Raw genomic sequence first — 8,339 nt, 5'->3', positions numbered from 1 at the left:
GTGTCAAGCTACTCCTTTCACCAAGATCTGACCTGTTGTTGGACATTTAGTAACACACCATACCTTTATGTACATACATTTCTTTTCAGCAAAATTAGATTTAGTCTTGTTTAGTCCAAATGTTATATAGGTGCTATTTCCAAATTAGTCCATGAATGATCTAGCTAAACTCATATCAGACATTTTTAAATAATGTGAATCCATGGTGATTTTCATTAAGTATCACAATTAAGAACATAATACAATTCTTGAAACTGAATTTCAGCTAGCTTTGTCAGTTTCCTTATCAATAAAATAGGGAAAAATAAAAAACCACTTGCTCTTTACCATGTGATTACTATCAAGATTTAAGAAGTTTTATGTGATATGTACTTTCTGTTTGTCTGTGTAGGTGGATGGGTTGTACGTGTGTGCATTGTGCATTTGTGTGTGTGCATGTGGAGGACAGGAGATAATCCTGGGTGTTGTCATTCACTTCACTTTTCAAACCAGGGTTTCTCACGGTCCTGGAGAGCACCAGGGTAGGCTGGCTGACCAACGAGCCCAAAAGATCACTTGTCTCTTCCTTTCCAGCATTTAAATGTGTGCCTGACTTTTTTACTTGAATTCTGGAAGATTCAGCTCAGTCCTGCATGCTTGCAAAACATGCTCTTTACTTATCTTTACAGCCTTATTAAACAGTTTTGAATAGTACACCATAGGAGATAAGGGAAAACATTTGTATAAAACTAAAATGAGAAGTGTGTGAAGTTCCCTGTGTTGGCTATTAGCAGCTAGTAGCTACTCAAAAGGCTATTTCTATTAATCTCTAAAACATAAAACTATCTCTCTACATAAGCACCTATTTATGGGGAAATATTTACAGTATTATGGAAGGATGAGATCACAACTAATCATGTATTTCCTGATGATCTCTTCCAAACAAAGTTAATAAACACATGTGCTATTTCATTCAAGAGCTGCTAATCTGTACAATAAATTTTCATCTTCATGTTTGTGAAACAAAACTGTAATTGAGTTCCCTGGGTAATTTGGAATATGCATGATTCCCTTTGTTGTTTCATTACTTTCTGTTCAATTCCACAATTAAGTGATATCTCATCTCAAAAGTACTTCTCTTCACGGCCCTAGGGCATAATCTTTAAGAATATATTTAGTATGCAAATTAAAATTAAAAATCCTGACGTTGGTCAGATGGCAAGTGATATAATGAAGAAAGTGAATCAAATGTATACCATCATTTAGGACAATTAGCAGCAATTACTAGCGTTGTACAAAAGAGCATATTTTTAAGGCTCTTTAAAGATATGTGTGCAGAGAAGAATTCAAAATGAGTTTTAAAAATTGGACTTTGACCTGAATAAATTGTTGTAGGAATAATAAACAAAAACTAAAATTTTAATTTTTCTTGTCACATAATCTCATAAGAATAGTTGAAAATTTTGTTTGGGCTTTTTTTTTTTTAATAGGGCTGAATTATCCTGGCAGTGAATTACCTCATCTTTGGAGATCAATAAAACACTTCAAGTTTTACTTTCCTCTTTCAAGCCATGAATATAATGAGATGACACAGCAAATTGCCTAAGGAAGAAGACAGCACTAAGAAAAGGAAAGTCAAGCCAACTGAGTGTCAATATCATTAACATTTGTTAGTGATAAAAGGAGACACCATAGCAACCTTGTAAGAGCATTTAGTAAATAGATACTCAGGTATTCTGATCATCCAAGTGCTCTATCCTGAGAGACAAAGGAGCTGCAGAGTACAAAAGGAAGAAGGAGAGTGATTTTGGAGAATGTGTTATTATTTACACATACTTTGGAAACGATTTTTTTTCTATCAACTCCTTTTAAATATTTGTATCTTTCTAGATTTAATGCATATGTTATACAAATAAAGCAGGCAATTTAAAATAGCACATACATTACACCTAGAAATATAGCAAATATAGGAACATAAGATGAGAATAAAAGTTCAAGTGTTATTTTATTGTTTAACTGAAGTTAAGGTCAATACAGAGATACAGAATTGATGAATTGGTTTCCTTTAGCAAAAATTTTCAAATTATATTTAGAATAAATTGGTAGTTTTCCAATACCTTATAATATCCCCCAAGCCCTTATGACAAAATGGAATATATTTTAATTTTAATTCAAAAACTATATATATATATATTCTTTTCTTTTTCCTTTTTCCTTTTTTATTGATTTTATTGAGCTATACATTTTTCTCTGATCCCCTCCCTTCATCTCCCCTCCCATTCAACCCTCTCCATGGTCCCAATGCTCTCAATTTGCTCAGGAGATCTTTGCTGCGGGAGCTCCTTCAGCCAATAGCCTTTAAGATACTAGCCCATGTGGGCATGGTCGCTTATACTATAAATGTAGCTATAAACTGTGCACTCTCTCTCTTGCTTCCAGTGTTCACTTCTGGCTGCTAGACTCTGTTTCTGTTTTCCATTCCTGCAGAGGACTGTGATCTAGAACAGTGATCTGTGAGTTTCCCCTAAATAAATAACTCTTTATTTTACATAATTCTAAACTAGTGTGGGATTATTTTGTAACATCTGTCATCTTCTGGTGCCCAAACATGGGAACCAGTCCACACTTTTTGGAGTCAGTTCACTAGCCGGGTGAAGCTTTGGGCACTGACTTTCTTGCCGGTGGCTCTAGCAGGCCCTCAGACACTCCCTGGCTCGCAACCCACATGCTGCCTCTCTGCATATTACACGACAGCCCACACTACTGCTGCCTGTGTTCCCTGTGATACATACAGTCTGCAACTCGCACTGACAGAAAACTTTGGGTTTCTCTTAATCCTGGACCCCAACTCTCGGAATTGTTTGATTGTCTTAATAACTGCTCTTAATTTGTTAAAGAAAGCATCTTTTTCAGTACCTAAGTAAGCAACACATGCTGTTCACTGCTGCTAATGTCTCTCGGCCATGTGGCTGCAACTGTGACACCTGCTGGCCGATAGTGATTATTACAGCTACCCAATTCATGCCTTATGACAGGTAAGATCTGAAAAACTACAAAAAATTACTGATAACATCCAAAAGTTCAATAATTATTTTGCTTATACCATGGAAGGTATTCTGCAAGGCTTACATGTCTTTCCTACATCCCTTTATTTGATTCTAGGAATTAGCTTTGTTTTCAATATTATATCATTAAAAAATGGTTCAATACTATGGACAGGGATAGTATCAATTTGACAAAATTATCTGAAAGAATTTGTGCTCATGACTTTAACTATTAGAATCTGTTGAAAAGTTATGATATGTCCAAAGATGGGACATTATCTTTACTGGACAAGTTTTATACATCGGAATCCTCAGTAAGGACATTAGAACAGAATACAGGACAGGAGATTCAGACTTTTAAAAGGGCAGTAGTAAAAAGAATTGAAAAGATTGAGGAATTTATTGAAATTGTTGCACAGAGGAAGAAAGTACAAGGACAAGATTTAGCCTAATCAGTACATGCCAGACCCTGGAATGATTTACACAGAGTTTCAACTGCATGTTCAGTAATTTCCTCAGAAATACCATCTGTCACAAAGTACCCTAAGATAGTCAAAGAACACGCATGGGAAACAATATGTATGAACAGAAGGACATAAAGGAAAGCTGAGGTCATATGTAGCTAATATTGCAGTGAATTTATGGGGTTGTGACCTATTGCAGCAATGGAATACCCAGGTTAACATTCATGCAGTCCCAAAAACTCATGTTTCTGGGATATGATAAGATTATGTTATAATATTATAAGATACTATAAGCAATGGTCACCATTTTATGAACCTTCTAAAGGATCATGAGAAAAAATACTCTAAAAGAGAAAATGAAAATCTGATTTAGGAATTAAAAGGGGCTGTGCTATATGCCAATGTCTTGCTAAAAAAATTCTTAAAACTCCACGTAGCCAATGGGTTGCTATCTACCCTATATGGGGTCAACCCACTCCAAAATCTCTCTGGAGTATACTACCCTTTACTTTGTCTTACTGAATAAACTGGTGCCTAAGTTGTTTTTGTATCTTGGTTGAATCATTTTAATTGTAATGAACTCAGTAGAAAACTTTACCTAGTAACAAAATCAAATACTGTGATAACCTCTGAACTGCTCTTTTGCTCATGATTCTTTAGGCATTTGTGATCTTCTGTGCTCCTCTAATGGTTCATATTGATGCTGACTTGACAGGTTAGTGTTTGTGACCGGAGGGTTACAAACCTGTAGGAGGAGAACCTGCTTGTTTGTCCTGGCTGCCTAGAACTGAAATAATCACACAGAAACCATATTCATTAAAACAATGCTTGGCTCATTAGCTTTAGTTTCTTATTGGCTAACTCTTATATTATTTAACCCATTTCTATTAATCAGTATATTGCCATGTGGCAGTGGCTTCCCAGGTAAAATTCCCAGCATCTGTCTCTGGTGGCTCCATGGTGTCTCTATGACTCTTTCCTTCTCTCAGAATTCAGTTCTGTCTTCCCTCCCTACCTAAGTTCTGCCCTATCACTAGGCCAAGGCAATTTCTTTATTCATTAACCAAGAAAATCAACACACAGGCCGAAGGACTTCCCATACTACTTACCCCTGGACATGCTTGTGAAGGATTTTCTTAATTAGGTTAGTTGAAATTGAAAGACTCACCCTAAAAGTGGGTAGCACCATTCCCTTTGTCTTAAATTATATAAGAAGGGGAAAAATCTAGGGCCTGAAAGATGGCTCTGGAGGAAAAGACAATTGCTGTGAAAGCATAGAGACCCGAGTTTGTCAAGCCTAGATCACACGTAAAAGTGGAAAAAGAGAACTGAGTACAGAGTTGTTTTCTGAGACATGTGCACATGGTAGCAGGCAAGCCCACTGCCAACACATACATCTTGCCCACCAATACTCTCTTAACTGCTAACCCATATCACTATCATCTCATTAGGATGTTCTATACATATCTTTATACATCTTGAGTTGAATAGCTTCCCTTTAATTGATGTAAGGACCCAAGGGTACTACTCTTCCTGCTTTTTGATCATTTATTACCATGAGGATTCATCATTACCAGGATCAAAGTGTAAGTTCTCCTGAGAATAGGTAATTATAAACATTATAGTTACAGTGGTGTGTTCCCCAAGGACTAACCATACACTCCCCCTTTTTTGGCTGTTTATCATGTACCAGTCTGTAAATGATAACCCAAGTGGAAACTGAGGAAAAACATTAAAGCTTAATAATCAGTATTAAAATGAATTCTTATTGCCTTTCAAAATAACGGACAGAAAGGTACCATCAAATTTCCTAATCAACAGCTAGTGTTGCTGATAATAGCAAAAGATGTATTTTTCTCTTGTTACAGAAATCTGACAAAATTATTGTGACTTTTCTAGCACAGTCATTCACTAGATCTGACTGTCATTAGGTTGCAAAAGTAACATCACTAGTACCTAGCAGAAGTGTACAAAGATCACCTGGGTACTAAAGTATCACATGCCCAGTACAGGTCAGACATCATCACAAACCCTACTCTGGGGATCAGACATATACACACATTCTATTAGGCTTCTCAATGCGAGTAATTCATTCACCCAGGAAAAAATGGGAAATTTGAAAAATGGAAAGCTGTTCGTTACATTCTGAGTAATTTTTCTTTATTACCTGATAATTATTTAATAGAGAAGAGGTTTGTATTTAAACTTACATAAAAGGGAAACTGACTCTCATTTTGTTACTTGAAATAATGACTAAGTAGTTTCTAAATGACTGTATGTAGCAAAATGGGAAAGAAGAAAGAGAAAAAGAGAAGGATACAGAGAATTGACAGCATTCACATTGGCATTATGATAATTGGTATATCATAATGCCAATCTTTCTTGATTAGAGACACACTAAAAAAGGAGAAAGGTAAGACTACCCTATTATCTTTGAAAAGAATGGAGATTATCATTTTCTGTTTGAAATGAAAAGATGGGAATTTCATAATCCTGTTGATAATTGAGCATCAGCTCCATTGCTTAATGTCTTTTGGGTGGTTATAACAGAGGATGAGCCTTTACCAGTTTAAATCCAGGTGAGGAAAGATTGCATTTAACTTACAAAAGAATATAAAATGCATGAATATTTCAGAAATACACTAACTGTAGGAAACGCCTCTTCACTAAAATCCAGTTCTCCCCTCTATTTAGGATATTTTTAGGGAGGGCAAGAAAAGATATCTCCTATTTATTGTCCTCTGCAGATGTAAAAATTGTACTACTACATTATTTGCAGCAGAAAAGAAATATATTTGTAGAAGTGAAACTATACTTAACATCATAAAACCCATACATCTTTTTCTCCATGATGACCAGCTTCAAGAAAACACAGTTTAAGCTACAACAGGTTTTGAGGTTAGCGTTATGCAGGTTAATGCTATCATAACACAAGTGCTTTACCACTTGACTTACAGAAAGAGAAATGTCATAATTTGTAGTACTTGAGTATAAGAAAGGTGAACAAATAAATCTTTGTATCTATATGTGTGCAGAGATTATATTTTATCAGACCTTTAACTCTGTCTCTTAACTAACCAATTTTAGAATACTTAAATATTGGTGTTCATTTCTATTTTATTTAAATTCTTTATATAATTTTAGAGTTAATGTTGCTAATGAGGAGTTCAATTACTAAAAATTTTCAGATTAGTCAGATTTTCAATAGTAATCTTGTATCTGAAGTCATAGCCAAAACCTAACAACTAACTCATTCTCTCTCTCTGTCTCTGTCTCTCTCTCTCTGTCTCTGTGTGTGTGTGTGTGTAAAAGAGAGAGACAGACAGAGAGAGAGACAGAGAGAGAGACAGAGACAGAGAGAGACAGTGACAGAGAGACACAGAAAGAAAGTAGGAGAGAACATCTGTTTTCAGTTATAATAGAACTTTTAACCTATAACACTTACTTTTAAAATGAAATAATTCTTTGTCCCTCATATCACCATTTAAAAGATAAAGATAGCTGATGGGAAAAAATTCCATCTGTTGTCTCCAATAGACCTCACTGACAAAGTCATTCATAGATAGAAAAATCAATGGATGGAAGTTGTTTTTTTTTTTTGTTTTAACACAAGAAATTTGAAGCTGAGCTATGAGCGGTAAAATCCAATGGCTATTATATCCTCTCTTGCCTCTGAGTAGAGTCACTTGAAGTGCATTCATTTCCACAGTGTTTCTGAGGTTGGTGTCATGGGAATACACTCTTCTTCCTCTGCTTTTCTCCCACACCCTGCTTCTTTGGGTTTGTATATCTTTTAAATATTAGGAGCACAAACTTATGTTCCAGGCTCTGAACTTTTGAGCAAAATTAGTCATTCCAGGCCTCTTCAAATCAGATTCTATGATAAACATAGCAATTGAACCAGTTACTCTCAGTCTCATTTGATCCTAGGCTCCAAATCCATCTCTTGCAAAACAAAAAAGGGTGTGCTATGTTATCTCTTAATGAAAACATCATGGGAAGGTTAAAGAAAAATAAAAAGGAGTAGCGACCTTTAGAAATTGGAGAGAATAATTGCATGACGAAGTGGCTCAAGTTGGAAATGTTTGTTATCAAGTAATTTTTCAGCTAAGAGAGTAGCCTACTTAATTGGCAGAGTGCTTTCCAGGCATGCATGACATCCTAGGGTCAATACTCAGGGCTGTATAAACTGCATGTGACCACCAACAGCTGTAATCCCAGCAATCAGGAGGGAGGCAAAGATGCTACCAAGATAGTGAAGCCCCTCACACTTGCCTGAGGAGCAAGGGCTACAGTGAAGATACAGGGAGTCTTATCTAGAGCCCTCTGGTTTTATGGCTTTGGAACCCTACCCCAGGACTAACTATGTACAGGAACACCCCACACATGACCTGAAAGTGATCCCTAACTCAGCTATTTCAATGCCCCTTAGGACAGTACTTCCAATATCAACAAATTCCCACTGATCAGCAACTAATATGCTTGTTCCAGCTCTCTTGACTCAGAATTTAGAGCAGATTCTATATATAACTCACTCCTATGCTTCCAGATAGACAAAGTGGGCTCTTCAACATTTCTCCCTGGGTGATTTAAATCCTAGACAAGACTTAGGATTTTCCCACTACACATATCTTATTGTGTTTCCCAAGCACTCCAGAGAACAGGCCATCAGGGAATCTGCCAGGAGATCTTGTAAGGAAGACAGAAGAGAATCCATTCCTTCAGCAACAGTTCCCTTTTGTGGGTTCTTAGTTATGTTGATAAAATGATTTTTTAAATGGACACAGAGAAAACTATAGAACCACTCTATGGGAGTTTGAGAGAAAAAAGTAACAGGACAGTTAAATGGTAA

The sequence above is a fragment of the Microtus ochrogaster genome, linkage group LG9 (genome assembly GCF_000317375.1).
Source record: "Microtus ochrogaster isolate Prairie Vole_2 linkage group LG9, MicOch1.0, whole genome shotgun sequence".
Lineage (NCBI taxonomy): Eukaryota > Metazoa > Chordata > Mammalia > Rodentia > Cricetidae > Microtus > Microtus ochrogaster.
This window is presented reverse-complemented; position numbering follows the sequence as displayed.